At 41.1% G+C, this 19,427-nt stretch overlaps 1 long non-coding RNA gene across 1 annotated transcript in view; it reads right to left on the reverse strand.

Annotated features, from left to right (window-relative positions):
- LOC106148454 overlaps positions 1–14,248 on the reverse strand; it is a 21,455-nt gene extending 7,207 nt beyond the window's left edge. Inside the window, exon 1 of the long non-coding RNA XR_001233904.1 lies at positions 14,117–14,248. This is a non-coding gene — a long non-coding RNA (uncharacterized LOC106148454). The remainder of the gene's footprint in view (positions 1–14,116) is intronic.
- Positions 14,249–19,427: the final 5,179 nt, after the last annotated feature.

A 19,427-nucleotide genomic window follows, 5' to 3' on the forward strand; every position in this document is an offset into this window, starting at 1 on the left:
TTGCTCTGAATTCAATATATAACTCATGCTGGCCTCAAACTCACAGTGATCCTCCTGCCTCAGACTTCCAAGTGCTGGAATTACAGGACATACCACCATGCCAGGCTCAATGGATTTTCTCATTGCTAAATATTTATACTCACTTTTCTTTCATTTCTTTTTCTTTTTCTTTTTCTTTTTTTGGTACCAGAAATAGAACTCAGGGCCTTGCACTTGCCAGGCAAGTGTTGTGCCACTGAGCTATATCCTCGGCCCTCATTCTTATTTTCTTAGCATACAATTACTAGAAGAGAAATTATACGACGTTGAAATGCCTGTATACAGATTTAGAGACAATGTCTATAATAGCATTTTACAGCTCTTTTGTTTGTTTTTCTGTTCTGAGTTCTAGTCTTGCTTACTATAGATTAAACTTGATCAAAAGTTCATGTAACAAGTGACTAGAGTAGACTATTAGTATAGTCTAATAGTAGATTAGAAGATCCCAGCCGATGCGACCTCATAGAAACAATTTAACAAAATGCATGGGTGAAATAACTCCAAAGAAGGTCCAGTGTATAACTAAGAATATATAGCAACCCACTGGAGCACAAAAACTGAGGACAGCCATACAGAAAAGAGAAGGAAGCATTTTGCCTGCATCTACTTCATCTCTCTGACCACCTGGAGCCTACAATCTTCACCAGCAGGGACGTGGGGAAATTTCCTTGACAGAGCTACCTGGAGGTCATGCAGCTACACATCCTACCCTAGGGCAGAGGCCAATACAAACACATACACACATACACACACACATACCCCAAATGGGCACCCTCAAACCCACCTACACGTGAAGGTCATTCCTTGTTAAATGCAATCTGTAACATCTGGAAGAGGTGACTGCTTCTTCAAATGTACAGACATCAATCTGAAGCTGCAAGATATATAAAAAAATCAGTGAAAAATAACAGCACCAAAGAAACACACTAAATCTCTAGAAATCAATGCAAAGAAATGCAGATTTGGTAATTGTCTCATGAAGAATTCAAAATAATTGTTTTAAAGAAGTTCAATAAGCTACAAGGTAATGGATGGATGATTCAGTTAAATCAGAAAAACAATACGTGAACCAAAGAAGTTCATGCAACAAAGAGGAAAACAAACCATTAGGAAACACACAAACACAAAAGTCAAACAGATTTTGGAGATGAGGAACACAAGAACTGAAATGAAAAATGCAATAGAGAGCTTCAAAAGCAAACCCAATCAGTACACAGGAGATTCAGTTAACTCAAGAACAAGTCATTTCAAACTGTTCAGTTAGTGAAAAGGTGAAGGAGAGTGAAGAAAGCCTACAAGACTCCGGACACCAACAGTGAACTATACATTATGAAATCCAAGTTAGAGAAAAGGAGACAGAGGGGAAGAGAAAGAAAAATAGAGAGAGAGACAAAGAGAGAGAATTATTTGAGGAAATAATGACCCAAAACTTCCAACTTTGCAAATCTGAAATCACATACACATACAAATAAGGAGAAAAAAACCCTGCTATTTGTGACAACATGGGTGGAACCAGAGGACATGATAAATAAGATAAACCAGACACAAAAAGGCAAATACTATCCATAGTGTTTCTTATATGTGGAAGCTAAAATAGTCAAACTTATAGATGCAGAGTAAAGCAGTATTTGCCAAGGAATGGGAGGAAGAGGAAATAGAGAGGTGTTGGTGTTTTAATTATTTTTCTCTCATTGGTGAGACAAAAATACCCAACACCCAAAATTAAAGGAAGAAAGGTTTATTTACTCTTCAGTCCATAATTATTTGGCTGTAAGGCAGGGTGGTGTAGAAAATCCTTCACGGCAGCAGAAGATACAAAAGCAACAAGAGGAAGGAAGGAGAAGGGACAACTCTCTTTCTGTTCCTTATATTTTATGCAGACTGTTAGTATAGTCTAATAGTAGATTAGAAGGTCCTAGCCTATGTGCCCTCATAAAAACAATTTAACTAAATGCATGGGTGAAATAACTCCAAAGGAGGTGCAATGTATAACTAATAACATACAGCAACCCACTGGAGCCCTAGGGCACTCACACCCTTAATCCCAGCATTGGACTGGGAATCAATCACAAACTCTAGATTCAGCCACCTCTGAAAAACCACCTCCATGACTGAGGCTTTTGGGGGACATCTAAACACAAAGCATAACAGTTAGTAAACAGGACAAAGCTTCAGTTGTAAAAGATAAATAAATTCTGGGTATACAATACACAGCATGGTAACTATAATTAACAACACCATATTGCATACTTGAAATTTTCTAAGAGAGTAACATACACACAGTTGTGGTTTGTGTCTAGATGCCCCCCAAAGCCTGGTGCAGTCATGAGGCAGGCTTCTAGAGTTTTTGATTGATCCGTGGTCCAATGCTGGAATTATGGACAAGAGTGCTACACCCGCCCTGAGGCAGGTAGTTTGCATATAATATAAGGAAGAGAAAGAAGCCTCCTCTCCCCTTTGCTCTTGTTACTTTTGCTGTTTTCCCTCGCTATGAGCTGTTGCCGTCCGCCATGTGCCACTCTGCCTTGGAGCCAGCTGATTATAGTCTGAAACTTCCACAAACTGTAAGCTAAATAAAACTTTCCTTCTTTAATTCTGGGTGTCAGGTATTTTGTCTCAGCAACAAAAGAAAAGTAACCAAGACACATACAGAAAAAAATAATGCCTTAATGTGATGGATATGTTAATTAGCTTGATCATGGTGATCACTTCACAAAGTGCTTGCCTAGCGTGTGCAAGGTCCTGGGTTCAATCCAAACAGTGCAAAAAAATAATTCAATTAGCCAGGCAGGTGGCACACTCCTGTAATCCCAGCACTCAGGAAACTGAGGCAGGAGAGTTGCTGCAAGCTCTTGTGTTTCAGGTCAGCCAGTATTACATATTGAGTTCAAGGCCAGCCTGAACTACACAGACCCTATTGCAAAAAAACAAAAAGAAACCAACTTATATTCCTTCAATAGAAACAGTTAGTATTCATTAATTAGATATCAAGCAACTGAAAAAAACATAGTTTAGATTATCCCCCCAAATAATTCTTCAAATGTACCAATTTGTGTTCATTAATTATAGCAAATATATTATAGTAATATAAGATGCTAATAATAGAAAGTATGGAAACTCTCTGGCCTACCTCCACAATTTTTCTTTGTGACTGCTCTGAAATAAAAAGATTATCTTCTTTAAAATGCACATAGCATGGGCTCAAATTCAACAGCTTTTCCCCATGCAGTATGTTGGAGGACATTTTCTTATTGTAAGCTACAAGGTGAGTATTAGTTCTGAATGGTAATATCTTCTTCAAGCCTAATTGGCAGGATGCCTGAGATAACTTGCCAATGACATCCTCAACTGTTACTTTTCTTTCTGATATTTTTATGATATCAGCATCTGTAGATTATCTAAGTGCACTCTTGGCAAGGTTCTGCTTGGGCCACATCGAGCTGGGGCTTACAAAAAACATGGGGGCTTCCTGCTGCAAACTTGTGTGTGATCTTGGTTGATGCCAAGCTGTTGGCATGTTATCCAATTTCAAATCAAAAGCAGCTTGCTCTCTGGGGCTTATATTCATCTTCAAAGAAAATGAAAATGAGGACAAGGAAGCGGGAGATGAACCCTTGACGAATCAGGGCTTCTGTGACTGGATCTATGCTATGCATTTTGGTAAAATGATTTCAATACAGCTTGCCTGGTTTTGTTTCCAGGATGTCTGAGTTCTCACTGGACGCAACCCATGACTCCAGTTATCAACTTTCAGAAACAACATGTTATATATATTCCAGAGAACCAAAGAACGTGGTCCCCAAGATTATACCCAAGAGTTCCACCAGGACTCCCTAATTACTGGCTTCCAGATTGAGTCTGAGCAATGGCCGGTTTTATTTCTGTCTTTAATACTTTGAAAAGACAGATGACAGCAAAAACAGCACTACTGAAGCAGCATTATTGCATCAATTGCCTGTCAAGAAATTTCAGAAAGCAGGCTCTAACTTCAGGATTATGGGTGAGTTAACTGTATGTAATCAGCATGCCACAAAGCTGATGAGCCAGCGCAGCCTACGTCATCACTTTACATACTACATTAACAATAAACAAGCACAAATAACATAGCACAAATAACATATTTCTTCTGTTTTCTGGGAAATATAACTTTTATGGTGAAGTTGTAAGGTATACAGGAGAGCTACTTCATTAAATTATTTCTTGAATGTGGAATAAGTGTTTTAGGTTATATTTCCCCCATCGCTGACCTAATGATGTACTGTATTTCCATTCTGCCTTCTGGCTTCTTTCTAACCGAAGGAATAATCCCATGATAGGCCCTATGCCAGGCATATTGATATAATGAGTTCAACACAGCTGTTCTTGGTTCTTGTCTCTAGGGTGCCTGGGGTATTACCTGATCTTGATCCACCAGATCTTGATTTTTTTTTTATTTTAAGGAGACAGTGTTCCAAATGTTGTAAATTACAGCATTTTTGTTTATAGACCATTTATCATACAATCTTCATAAGCAAAATGTGCATAAGCATACAAAAAGAACTAGTTTTCTAATTTGGTCAGTGAGTGCTCTATAATTCAGTTAAACTCTGAATTTAATACAAAAGTTATTTACGGTCCATTCTAGGTTTAAACTCTGCTAAGCTCTGGAGAGAAAAGAATATGGAAGAAAAGATGTAAAACAGGGTCTTGTCTTCAAGAAACATGAGGTAATGGAGAGAAAGAGAGATACTCATGAAACAATTAAATTACTCATGAAACAATTAAATTGTTGTGCATACATGATATGTCATTTCAGCATGTGTCATTTCTTCATCCAATAAAATTGCATTTTTTCAGTGAAGCAGAGCTGGTGTTGGGTGGGAAATAAAACCTCTGCCTTCAAGGTGCTCACAGTAAAATGGGGAAAATCAGACAAGTAAACAATATTTACATTGGACTGTGATGAGGGATAGTTGTAGCAGAAGTGGGAGCATAGAATAAGAGTGGGGTCTCGGGGGGTATGGAAAGTTTCAGAGAGCAGATGACTCCCGGGGGACTCCATTGGAAGGAACCAGAACTCTGCAGAAATAGCAGGTCCCATTCTGAGTCATGGAAAGTGCAAGGTGAGTCTGGGAATGAGGACATAAATTTTGTTCATTGGATCTCTAACAAAGCATACATCTTAAAAAGTCACATATGAAATAAGAACACTGAATGCCTCAAGAAAGTTACAGAGTAAAACCAGGCTAGGCTCCTGGAGGAAGTTCCATGGTGAAGCCAGGAGGCTAGGATCTCTGTTGAACCTTGGAAGATACCTGGGGTTTGAGAAAGCATCATATAAACAGGTATAACATTTTGGGGGAAATTATGATAACACATCATTTTAAGGGGGAGATTTAAAATGACAGAATAAGACTGGCAGCAAAACACAGCCTCTCCTGGACCTGAAATTGAGACACCTGGAAAGCAACAACTTGGTTAAGGAGGAAAAAAAGGAAATCTCTGGAAATTGGGAGGGAGGGATAGGAAAACTAGAAACTAGAGAAGCTGGAGAAACAGCACAATACAGAAAAAAGATGGAGGAGTCTGCAAAGCTAACCCTAGATCATGGGGAGGAGACATGTCTCTGCTAACGCGAGGCAAGCCCAAAAAGAGTTCCCAGTTCCAGGAACAAATAATGGACTGAAGAAAAATCTATAATTATTGTGAACTGCAAAAACAGCATGAGGTTTTACTCTAAAGGTGACTCTTTTCACCAGGCAGGCTAGGATTGGAGAAGGAATCCAGTGTAGCACCCACCATATTTGAGTGTTTGATAAGAAGGCATTTGGGGAAGGGGTTAATTGTTTAAAACTGAGCTATGCAGAACTCCACTTCAGAGTTTCTGGGCTTGCCCTACCACAGTGACTGAGCAGGAGATGGCCAGAAGAGGCAGTCATGGAGAAGGCACAGACTAGACATAGAACCCCTGAAAAGTTTAAGCTCAACCTGGAGAGGACATGGGAGTCTCACTCTCCATGAAGCCATAGCAGTTGTGTGTGACTTTCAGAAGGGGCTGAGTCTGACAGTGTTGGCACTAAGCCCAACCAGAAGACTGATTAAATCCCTCCTCCAAAGAAAGAAAACCTGCCCCACTGCCTACATCCAACACCAAACTCAGTAGTCTGGTTGCTTTCCTCATACACCACCATGATCAGGGATACACATCAGCACTGACGGTTGCCACAGCCTGGGGTATACAGACTGAGAGGCCTGGAGCAGGGGGCCACCTACCAAACCTATAGGCCATAGCTCGGCAGAAAAGGCGGTGACTTGGGACTCACAGAAGGATGCAGAAACTGAGAGCTGCTGGAGTGAAAATAATTGTAGGGTGGGAAACACTGACCACATCCCGTAGGAAAGATGAGGCAGGATTCAGCATTCAGACACAAAAATGTGGGTGTGGAAACAAAATTCCCATAGTGACATAGCTGTTGCTATTAATTTGTATTTACTGTATGTCAATACCTGGTTTGTCTTTATGGCATCACAACACTGTGGTTTATTTCTGGAGAACTGGGTGCTGAGCCATTCACACTGCATCCTGCCCTCCTCAAATTAAGGAAGGTGGCCAGATCTTGGAACCAAAAAAATGGCCTATAGTGGCCACAGCCACAGTGCATAACTGGAAAGCATACACTAAGTAAAGATATGTAGTAGCAACAAAGTTTTTCCACTATGATCGACCTGCAACCTTCAGCACATACACACACACACACACACACACACACACACACACACAAAGAAAAATATAAGAAAATAAGTCAACAAAATGCCTCCCCCAAATCCCAACTCTCCCAAAGCTGATCTATGGGGCATTACAGGAGAAGAAATAGAAAATCAAACAACTCAATTGTATAAAACAATAAAAGAGGAAGCAAAGAATACATGTATAAAGTGCTCCACAAGCTCAAAGATGAAATAACTACACAGATAATAGACTTAATAAACAAAATGATCAGTGAGCTTACAGAAGACACTAATGAAAAGCTAGCTGAACTAAAGGAAATAATACAAAACATGAATGACAAGTTCAGCAAAGAATTAAATGTCCATGAAAAGGTACCAAACAGAAATCCAGGGGATTAAAAATTCTCTTGAAAGTATAGGCAGCAGAAATGACCAGTGTGAGGACAGAGTATCAGAACTAGAAGCCAGGCTGACAGAGCTGATCATTATCTAAGATTAATTGAAATTAGTGAAAAATCAGAAGATGGTACAAATGGCATTTTAAAAAAACCTGTTTACAGAAATGATCGCATAAAAGAGTCCAAATATAGACAAAGGATTAAACAAATAAGTGAGAGATACAGAACCCCAAATAGCCAAGATCAGAAAAGAACTTTTCCAGCACACATCACAGTCAAAATCCCAGAAGTACAACACTAAGATAGAATCTTAAAAGATGTTAGGGAACAGTAATCACTTGTAAAGTCAAACCCATTAGAATTACAGCAGACTTCTCAACACACACCTTAAAGGTCAGGAGAGCTTGGAGTGAAGTGTTTCATCCTCTAAAAGAAAACAACGTCCAACCCAGACTCATATATCCTGCAAAACTGTCTTTCAAAATTGATGGAGAAATAAGGTCTCTCCATGAAAAACAACATTTTAATGAATTCATAACCACTGAACCAGCACTCCAGAAAATTCTCAAGGACAGCCTAGAAAGAGATAATTAAGTCAACAATGCCAAGCTCAGCAAATTTAAGTCCATGCCCTGTGAGCCATGATCCCAACTCTAGGAATCTGTCTGCTATAGTTTGGACTTTAAATGTCCCCTAAAGGCCCATGTGTTAAAGCCTTAGTCCACAGGGTGACCCTCTTGGAAGACAATGGGGATGCTTAAGGGAAGGGGCTACATGGGAGGTCTTTAGGTTATTGGGGTCATGCTCTTGAAAGGAAGTGTGGTGTCCCTATCCCCTCCTTGCTCTATCTTCTGCTGTGTGGCCATGAGGTGATGTTGCTCTACTACACACTCCCATCCTTATGTGCTGCCTCTCCGCAGGCCCAAAATCAAGGGACCAACTGATCACAGACTGAAATCTTCAGAACTATGAGCAAAAATAAATCGTTTCTAGTTGTAAGTTGATTATCCCAGGGTTAGGGTTAGGCTTAGGGTTAGGTTAGGGTTAGGCTTAGGCTTAGGGGTTAGGATTAGGGTTAGGGTTAGGATTAGGGTTATTGTTAGGGTATTTGTTATAACAGCGGAAGCTGGTACATTATCCCATAGAAATAACTGCATGAGTGAAACAGAGTCATGTGTAAGAAAGTTTATGACAGTGCTGATTGTTTGTAACAACAAAAAAAGTGCAACAAAGTAAAGTGCTCAGTCCTTAAAAAGACTGCAGTAAAACTTTAGTAACTTGGGATAATGCATATATCTTTCCACATTTTTTCTTGTAGTAATATCATATATCCATTCCTGTGAAAAGGAAGAAAGTAGTGTGTGTGTGTGTGTGTGTGTGTGTGTGTGTGTCTACAGAAATATGTGTCTGCTAAGTTTGAGGAAAAATTCCAGAAAACCTGCTTATTAACAGTAATCTGAAAGACTAAATAAAGGGTGTTCAAATGTAGTGAACTTATTGGTGTTTCTTATGTTAGCTTTTAAAAATAAAATTGGTACTCTATATCCCTAATTAGAATTGTAGGAGTATCTCTTTTCTTTGACGATTTTGATGATTTTAAAATTTTTAAAAGCTCGCGTGTAGCTTAGGGATATAGCATATGCCCCATATGCCCAAGGCCCTCGGTTAGAAAACCAACAGTGCAAAAAACAAGTAATTTTTTAAAAAACCCCATACACAGAAAATTAATTATTAGAGATTATTCCTTTCAGTGTTCTAAAAACAGTCCCTTGATTAAAGTTTAAACTATATTGACTTCAGCTGGGCATGGTAGAATATGCCCATAGTCTTAGCAGTCAGGGGGCTGAGGCAGGAGGATCATAGTGAGTTCAACACCAGTCTGAACTACATAATGAGACTCTGTCCAAAAAAAAAAAAAAAAAATTTGGAAATTAAGAAACAGACTATTCATACAGGCAATATTTATTTTTACATGGAAGGGGGTACACAAGGTGTGATCAAATTATATGGTGAATATTTAAATTTTAAACACTTATTGCACTAAAAATACATTGCCATCAATGCCCCTTAAAATACTATCCCATTTTTCTTGCCACTTCCTGGAACAGTTCTGGAAGTGTTCTTTCATGACTTCATGAGACATGATGTAAAAACACAGTGAATGTGGCTGCCAGGCGCCATCCAGTGGAAAGGCAGGCCCATAAAAACACTTTCAGGATTTTTATGAAGTCCACCTTATTCCCTGAATCTGGCACTCTGTGACTTCCGGAACATCTCCAAAGTCAAGATGACCGTGAAAGGTAAATGTTTTGAATCAATTCAGGACATCAAGACAGTAGTGACAGCTCGACTAAAGACAAAAAAGTGGACTTCCAGTGTTGTTTCAGAAAAGGATGATGTGATACACATGTTCAAAGAAAGGGGAGTATTTTGAGCTGGATTAATGGCAATGCGTCTTGTGCTGTAATAATTTTTTAATTTAGACATTCATCTTATTTTTTATCATACCTCATGGTATAGTTTTACTCTGAGCCCCATAGCCTAGAGCAAAGGCACATTTGCAAATGTATTCTTGATGTCAAGTCTACATCCTGTGACCCAGAAACATAGTTTCTGAATGTGACACTAGAACTCAAATTAACATGGTGCCATGTGGACCGTCCCAAACTACTAGGTCCAGTATCCCAGCAGACAAGACAGAGATCGACATTACTCAACATTATGAGGTTGTTACCAAACCAGACCTGTTTTGCTGGCTGCACAGGGTGAGTTTTGCAAGAAAACGAAAGGGTCTGTTCACAAAGTGGCCAAGGGTAGAGATGGGAAAAGACATGTCAAACCCACTTCCCAGGACAGAGTTAGGGGATATTCATGAGCTTAGGAGTGGAGAAAGGTCATTGGAGGCTGGGAAGTAATTAGCATTGTGTTCATGAATAATTAAATTTCATCAACTGTTACCATCTCAACCATGACATCAGAGAGAGGTGATGTGTATAACTCTCTAATTGGTGATTTTTAATGATCAAAAGAAAGTAATTAAGAGCAGGTGCACCAGGCGACATCTAGAAAAGCAAGGGACAGAGCTGGGTGTGGTGGCACACACCTGTAATCCCAGCACTCGGGAGGCTGAGGCAGGAGGATCGCTGGAAGTTCAAGGCCAGCCTGAACTGCAGAGCGAGAACCTGTCTCAAAAAGCCAAAAAAAAAAAAAAAAAAAAAAAAAAAAAAGATAGAGGGAGAGAGAGAAGCAAGGGATTAAGGGCAGTTGAAGTAGGTTAAGTGTACGGAGTTTATTCACATTTTTCCCATGGTTTCGATGCCTGAGATTTGCTGATATAAAAAAATACTTGGGGGGGGAGAATGAAACAAAAAAGAAGTGAAGATGGGGAAGTTGATTATGGTGTAAACAAACTTGGCTATAAATTGATAATTATAGAACCAAGGTAAAGAAGCTATGAGGGTTCATTATAAAATTCTATTTATACATTTTACAATTTTCAATAAAAAGTTGTGAGGTTTTTCAAAGTGTAAGACTAAGATTATTCAATTAGAAATCAAGTCGTGGTTATTCATCTGGTGTTGGATCCTGGTTTGCTCACCTAGTTTGTGAAGAAAACTTTCCACGTTCCAGGGTCCATCCCTAAAATAGGATCACCCCCAAATTAAGCCAGTAACATTTTCACCTGTAACATGATTCTTTAGTTTGACTTGGAGTGTCTAAAAAAAGACTAAACTAGGGCTGAATTTTTACACTTCTGCTGATAAGATACGACAAATCCCCATAAATGTGTAATAGTGGCTCTCAAATTCATTCTGAGCTTCCTTTTTCGGTGGGGGGGTTTCCGGTACTGGGAATCGAACTCACGACTTTGCGCTTGCCAGGCAGGTGCTATGCCGCTGAGCTAAATCCCCAGGCCCTCAAATTTATTCTGATCCTATTTGTAATTCAACCATCCTTGTGCTCGGAGATGTTTCTCATCATTCCTAATGCTGAGAAACTTTACAAAGATGTTAGGAATAACATCTTCAGATTTTGACCAGAATTCATCAATAGGAATAGTTATTTGATCCCTGATCTATCCTCTTGGAAAAAAAATTTTTTTTAATTTTTTTTTTTTCCCTCTCAAATTGGTGAGTAAAGAAGTTATAGTTTATAGCGCCACCTGCTGGTAACTCCTGAAATTCCTCGACCAAGAGTTCACAGGCTCTAAACCGATTTAAAATCTCCGCAGCTGGGGCTTGAGTACTAGCATTTTAAGCATGTTTTCAGGTTCTTTGAGGCTTAGGAGACAAATGCCTTTCTCAAACTTGCCTGATAAGAGTCACCTGGAAATGCTTATTTAAAATTCTTTTCCCCGAATCACACTCCAGGCTTATTACATCAGGATCTCCAAGAAAGGAGCCTGGGACTTTTAATTTGCAATATGAGTGCGAGCTGAGTCTCCAAAGATGAACATTTGGTAACTATTAAAGAACTGCATGGCATACTTAACTCTAGAGATTATCTACCAGGACAGCGAAGCGCAATTTCAGACCATTAGTAAATGTATCTGGAACATCTACATGTGGGGATTTGGCAATCCTACCACATCCAGGGGTCCCAGGGGCTTCTGCCCTGTCTACTTCTGTAGTTTTATGATCTACCCAAATGCTTGCCCTTAACCCTCATATAGCTTTGTCTCTAACACCAGTCAATGAATCTATGATGCCAGCTCCTGACAGGCAGAATTTCTCCTTCTGGTGACCATAGACACATGGTCATGTGTGCTAACATTTTAACCTTTGTTAAATTTTCATGCTACACCCCCTACCCCCACCACCTTCTCCACGGTAGACTAATCTTCTAGGTTTCAAATAGCCTTTGGAGTCACATTTGTGTACAATAGATTATGAGGCTCCAGCTTTGTGCAGTGGACAGAGGGTGAACTTGACCTGTTCTGCGATCTGCTTTGAATTTCTTCCAAGGCTCCTGCCTAGCACAGCTGCCTAAGCACGCACATGAGAAAGGGCTTTTGTCTTATCCCTATGGGAGAAAAACAAAAATAGTTCTCTACCCAGTGATGCTTGAGATAGAATGAGTTAAAGGAAATAAAACAAAGCCTTAAATAAAATATTGTGCATCGTGAATACACTAGAGGAAAAATAGAATACAAAATTTGCCGACATAAATAACCACCACAATCTTTTCCGTAGTCATCTTATGAGAGTAGAACCTGCCTCAGGGAAGTGTAGTTTTCCCCCATAATCATTTTTTTTTTTTTTTGTCTCTTTGAGACAGGGTCTTACTTTACATTTCAGGCTGGCCTTGAACTCACTTTGTAGCTCAGGCTGTTCTCGAACTCACAATGATCCTCCTGCCTCAGCCTCCCAAGTCCTGGGATTACAGGCATGCACCGCCACACCCAGCTCCCCCATAATCATTTCAGCGGCCTGTTATAAATTACAATCATCCTTTGGTATCTGTAGGGTTTTGGCTCCAGGATCCCCCACCCTGCCTGTGGATGCCCAAAATATAGGTGTTCAACTCCCTTCAATAAAGTGGCATAACATATCACTGGAACAGGAGGCTGGAACAGGAGGATCACTTGAGTCCAGGAGTTCAAGGCCAGCCTGCGCAACACAGTAAGGCTTCATCTCAAAAGAAATATAAATAAATAAATAAACAAATAAAATGGTATAGAATTTGTATATAAACTATTTACACCCTCCCATATATTTTAAATCACCTCACTATGATTAAAGATACCTCACACAACATAAATGCTGTGCGTGTAGTTGTTATGGTATATCGTTTAGGGAATAATGACAAAGAGAAAAATCTGTAAGTGTTCAGTACAGGCGCAGTTTTTAAAAGAATATTTCCCATCCACGGTTGATTGAATCTAGGATTCAGAACCAGCGGATGCAAAGGGCCAGCTGCGTGTCTTTGGTCGTGGGGCCCAGAAACAACACCTGTGTCAGGTGTGTTAATCTGGGTTGCCTGGATTGGAAAAAAAGATCCCCTCACAGTTCCTCGCCACGGGTTCCTTTTTTAAATTTTCTGTAGTGCTCGCAGTGGAACCCAGGGCTTCACATGTGCCCAGCATGTGTTCTAGCGCTGAGCTGCCCTCCTAGTGTATTGGTTCCTTTTCCAATAACTGAGAGTCCTGCTTGATTTAAAGAGGAAGGTTTTGCTGTGGCCCGTGGGTTTGGAAGTCTCAGGCTGCTGTCATTTGACCCTGTTGCTGTAGGCCAGAGACAAGGCTGAGCATCAGGGCAAGGGGTGAACGGTGCAGGTGCTCAGTTCGTGGTAGCCAAGAAGTGGAGAGAGTGCGAGAAAGAAGAGCAAGGGACTCACACTCCCGTGACCCACTCCTCTCAGTCAGGCCCACTTCCAAATTTTCACTTCTCCCCAATAAGGCCATCAAATTCATCCATGGATCAACCCACTGATGCACTAGGAGCCCTCGTGAAGCAATCACCCTTCAAAAGCCCACTTTTGAATATCTGAGCGTTTTGGGAGACATTTTAGATCCAAACCATAATATTCCATCCCAGCCCCCAAAGGCGTACGTCCCTCTCACTATGCACAATGCATTACTCCATTTCCAGAGTCCCCAAAGTCACAACAGTTTCAACATTACTCAAAAGTCCAAGCCAGAAGTCTCCTCTGAGACTCAAGGCAAATTCTTTCCCGGGCGGCCCTGTAAAAATAAAAAACAAAGTATCTGCAGTACTTCTACCCTATAATGGTGGGACAAGCATTGTGTAAATATTTCTATTACAAATAGCAGGAACAGTAGAACAGCAAGGATGAAACAGACCAAAGCAAGACTGAACTCCAGCAGAGAAAACACTAAATCCGGTAACTCCATGTGCAGCACATAGGGCATGTGGTGGTGAGATATAAGCTGCAAAGTGCTGGAGCAGCCCTGGCTCTATGGCTTCCCTGACTGACGCACTCTGCCTCACTCTTGGGCTTGTTCTACTCACGGCCTGTGGCTTTTCTCAGCAGACCTTCCATGTTCCTGGCATCTCTAACTTCCTAGCATCTCTAATGCAGCTTTGGCTTCACTGTTCCGACTTTATGCATCACGCTCTAAGAGGCTCCCCTCAGGGACTGTGGTCCTGTTATCCATTGTCTGGTCTCCCGGGACTTCCTTTGAAATCTTGGTAACAGCTTCCATGACCTCATAATGCTCTCCTTCTACACGCCTGCAAAAGCAGCTTCACACAAACACCAAAGTCTGCCACCCACTGGTGCAGCAGTAGATGGACTTAACTTGGGCCATGCTCTCAGTGGCTTCCGAGCATCTGGACAGCTGAGCATGGTGAAGTGATTCCTGAGGAAATGACTTCCTATGTAACCCTCTTCTCAGAGCAAAGTCTTTCAAGGGGGTTTAGACTCTGACTCCTTGAGCCTGCACTGGTGGGGTCTGGCCAATTCCTGGGAGGCTCTGAAGGTACATTTCCTATTGCTCCTGTGTAAAGTACTTGGCTTCTTTTTAATGACACTTATCTCTTCAGCAAACATGCCATCTTCGGCTCCAACTTTATACAGGGGTTTCATTTCCGGCCAAACTGTACTTTCCCCAAATCTTTCTCCTCTGATTTTTTGCTCCTGATTCTCATGGTAAATCTGGTTAAAAGCATCTAGCAATACTCATGCCACTGCCCGAATGCTATGTTGCCTTGAAATTTCCTTTGTCAGATGAATTAGTCCATCGCCTCTGAACTTACCCCTTCCCCCGGGGTCTCAGTTCATGAAAAAATGCAGACAAGCTTTTTGCCAGAATAAGAAGTTAACATGAATAACCTCTAGTCCCTTTCCAGTAGTCTTTCTGTCCATCTGAAACTACGTGAGCAGTCTCCTGTCCACATTCCTATCAGCATTCTAGTCTTCTGAGCTCACGATAGGATTGCCCATCAAGCTCTGTGTATATGAGCCCACCTCTCCAGAGAAAAGGTTTCTCTAGCCCCACTGCTTCAGGCTTCTCCAGATTTCTCCTATGAACCAGTTCCAAAGGCCTCTGAACCCCATGGTCAGGTACGGTCACGACAATGACCCCACTTCTCAGTACCACTTTTCTCTGAGTGAGCTCTCTGTCACTTTGATAAAACATTGAAGAATAACAATAAAGGGAAGGTTTATTTTGGCGCATGGTTCCAGGGCTTCTGGTGAAGTGGAAGGGTGTGGTAGAGGAAAATTGCTCACCTCAGGAGACAAGCAGACAGAGACAGCCAGGAAGGAAGAGGCCACGACTGGACACAGTCCCCGGAGCCGTGGTCCCATGACCTACTCGCTTCTCAATTTCTTCTCCTACTTCTCCTCAGTTTCCATTACTGCTCAGGAAGTCATCAAATTATGAATTCATCAATGCGTTAATCCACTGATGAAGTTAAGAGTCTGTACGACACAATCACCTTCCAAATTCCCTACCTGGATGCACGTTAGCTCTTAGGGGGACATTTCAGATCCACAGTATAACAGACTGGAAAACAAATTTTTCAACTAGGCAATTTGAAAACTACTCATTTAAATTATTACCCGATCTCGGGCATATAGTGTTAAGTGACCCAAGAACCTAAACAGTTGTATGATATCAGGAGGAAGCAAGCAAATCTTTTATAACTGTCTTCTGGTTCCCTGCCCAGTGACTTTCTATCTGCTGCAGCTGGGACCAAGCCTGGCGCCTGTTAGGAAATAGTTAAGGACTCGGGATTGGGTTTTATGCTGGTTGCTACTTTGCCCTGGCACTGAACGCCTGATGTCCAAGTCCCCGTTGAGGACCTCCCAGTCCCAGTCACTGGGCCTCTATCTAGCCTCTGATTTGTTTCTTTGCCAAGATTCTGTGAACAGGAATTTTCTACCCTTCATTCTGGTTGCAACGAGGCGTGTTCCCTGAGCACTATATATTTTGCCAATTGCCTGGTCCGGGCCCTATTGACAGAGGCCTGTCTGATTTCTGAGCCATTCTCAGCCCGATCTGCTCCCTGCCTGCACTTTTACTCCTACCCAGCAACCTATAATCTCTGTCAAATCCAGGCTTGGACTGTTTTAAAAATCTAAGTCCAGAAACATCTGTGCAGGTCAAAGGGCCTCCTACTCCCCAGACTCTGGATTTAGCGACCCACAGGGGATTTCTTTTTCCTTCTGTTTGTACCACTTCTGCCCTAGAGGCACCATGCTGTGTGGTGAGTCAAAAAAGTAACAGTGGCCCCAGAGCAGTGGTTTGTGAGTAGCTCTGCAAAGCCATAGGCTTCCACAGATTTCCTAAGACCAAGATGTTAACACTTGAGCGTGCTCTACAACACTCACCCCTACTCAGTGAATTTTTCACCTCACAGGCCTATCAGCCCCTTTGAGATTTTCATGAAAGCTGCAGATATGTGTCTCCATGTTGTAACAGTAGCCATGGAGGACTACTTAAATTAATCCAGTACAGTTCCTCGGTCACATCAGCTACACTGCAATTTCAAAGTTTTGAGTCTTAGACCTATGTGTTTGATCCACTTTGGATTGATTTTTTTTTTTTTTGGTCTTTTTGAGACAGAGTCTCGCTATGCAGTTCAGGATGGCCTTGAGCTCACTTTGTAGCCCAGTCTGGTCTCAAACTCACAACGCTCTTCCTTCCTCAGCCTCCCAGGTGCTGGGATTATAGGCATGTGCCACCAGGCCCAACTTGGATTGATTTTTGTACTGGGTGAGAGATAAGGACCTAACATTAATCTTCTACTGTAGATATTCAGCTTTTCCCGGAACCATTTGTTAAAGAGGCTATCTTTTCTTTTCTTTTCTTTTTGTCTTTTTCAGACAGGATCTCACTATGCAGTTCAGGCTGGCCTTGAACTCACTTTGTAGCCCAGGCCGGTCTTGAACTCAGAACAATCCTCCCAAGTGCTGGGATTACAGGCATGCGCCACCACACCCGGCTGAAGAGGCTATCTTTTCCAACATATGTTTTTGGCCTCTTCGTCAAGAATCAGATGTTTGTAGTTGTGTGGTTTGTTTTGATGTCTTCTATCCTATTCCACTGGTCTACTTTCCTGTTTTTGTGCCAGGAACATGCTGGTTTTGTTACTGTAGTTCTTCAGTTTATTTTGAAGTTAGGTATTGTGAAACCTCTCCCACCGCTCTCTCCACTCCAGCCCGCTTGGGCTATTTGTTGTCTTTCGTGCCTCAGCATGAATTTTAGAATTTTTTCTAGTTCTGTGAGACTATCATTGTTATTTTCATGTGAGTTTGATTGAATCTATAAGTCCTTTTTGATAATATGGCCAATAACAATATTAATTCTACCATGTCCACAATTTCTTCAGTGTTCTATAATCTTTATTGTAGGAGTCTTTCATCTTCTGATTAGCCTTATTCCTAGGTTTGGGGAGTTTTGTTATTGCTTTGTTTATTTGTTTTGGAGCTATGATGAGTGGAATTTTCATGATTTCTTTCTGAGCAGGTTCATTGGTTTTTGTATGTTGATTTCTTTTTTCTGGTACGTGGGATTGAACTCAGGGCCTTCACACTGAGTTACATCCCCTGCCATTTTTTTATTTTGAGACAATGTCTCTGAGTTACTAAATTGCCCAGGGAGACCTTGAACTTGTCCTCTTGCCTCAGCCTTCCAGAGTGCTGGGATTACAGGTATGCACACTATACCCAGCTTGTGTGTTGGTTTTATATCCTGATGCTCTGTTGAATTTGTCTATCAGACCTGAAAGTCTTCTGGTGGAGTTTCACATCTTCTAAGTAAAGGATTGTATTATCTTAAGATAGGGACAATTTGACTTCTTTTCTATTTGTATCTCTTTTATTTCTTTCTTTTGTCTAATTACTCTGGCTAAAAATTAATCTATTGAACCGGAGTGAGAAGAGCAGACAACCTTTTCTCGTTCTTGATTTTAAAAGAAGTGCTTTCAGTATTTTCTGCATTTCGTGTGATCTTAGCTGAGGGTTGGTCATACAAGGCCTTAATTATGTTGAGGTAAGACACTTCTATACCTAGTTTTTTCAGGGTTTTTCTCATAAAAGGGTATAGAATTTTGTAGAAGGGTTTTTCTGTGTCTTTTGAGATGATTAGATTTGCTTCATTGCTCGCTTCACCTGGGATTCTCTAATGCTTGCCATGGTTTTATCATGTTCTATGAAATTTGTCTGCTACACAATGGCTCTTTTCCTTCAAAGATTATACTTGGCTTAGATCTGAGTTGGGATGATATTCTGTCTTCTTCAAATATTCTGTGCAATCCTAAAATTAAACACTACCACCAAATGGCTTTACACACACACACACACACACACACACACACACACACGAAGCCATATCCTTTCTTTTTTTCAGTACTGGTGTTTGGAACCAGGGCCTTCACACTCAGCTGCAACCCCAAAGCTTTCCCTTTTGTTATTTTGAGACAGGACCTTGCTAAGTCATTAAGTTGCCCAGGCTGGGCTCAAACCTTCAGTCCTGCTGCCTTGTCCCCAAAGAATCCTGGGACTACAGCGCGCACCAGCACACGTGGCTACTTTCGTTGTTGTTGTTGTTGTTGTTTTGTTTTGTTGTTTTGTTTTGGAGCCAAAGGTTTGAACATCACCATACTTGCAAACCTCCCGAAGGAGCTGAATCTAAGTGAAATCAATCAGCTCCCGGCAAAGACGGATGTGTCTTTTCTTTCTCTCACATCACACAAAACGTAAACACAGATGCACTCTGGATTCACTCGGCCTCTCCAGCTCCCAAACGAGCTGCATTTTTTAACTAGAAGATTTGGGGGAAGGTCGAAAGACAAGAGCTTCACAGACTTGCATGACCTTCTAGCCCTTTTTCCAGATGTTCCCATAAGGCTGCAGCTGACGTCCCACCCCTACCACCTTTCCCCCCACCCCTCCTGTACAGAGGGGCTAACCCAGGGACATTCCACCGAGAGTTACATCCCTGTCCCCATTTTAAAGGTATTTTTAAAATTTTTGAGACAGGATCTTGCTAGGTTGCCCAGGCAGGATTTGAATTTACAGCCCTCCTGCCTCCATCTCCCTCAGTACTGGGGTTTTCTTCCTTTTTAAAAAAGGAGACAATTACACAACAGTATATGTCTATTAAAATGTAAGTACACTTATAAACATAACCACACTACCATTGCCACATCAAAAAGTAACAGTGATTTCATAATAGCAAATATTGAGACAGTGTTTTGACTTCCAATGGTTTCATAATGTCACATGTTTACTGATTTTTTAAAAAATCAAAGTCCAAATAAATCCCACACATTGCGATTGTTTAATGTCTTTCAGTTTCTCCTCATGCACTGG

The sequence above is a fragment of the Chinchilla lanigera genome, unplaced genomic scaffold, assembly GCF_000276665.1.
Source record: "Chinchilla lanigera isolate Chin_1 unplaced genomic scaffold, ChiLan1.0 scaffold00021, whole genome shotgun sequence".
In the NCBI taxonomy this organism is placed as follows: domain Eukaryota; kingdom Metazoa; phylum Chordata; class Mammalia; order Rodentia; family Chinchillidae; genus Chinchilla; species Chinchilla lanigera.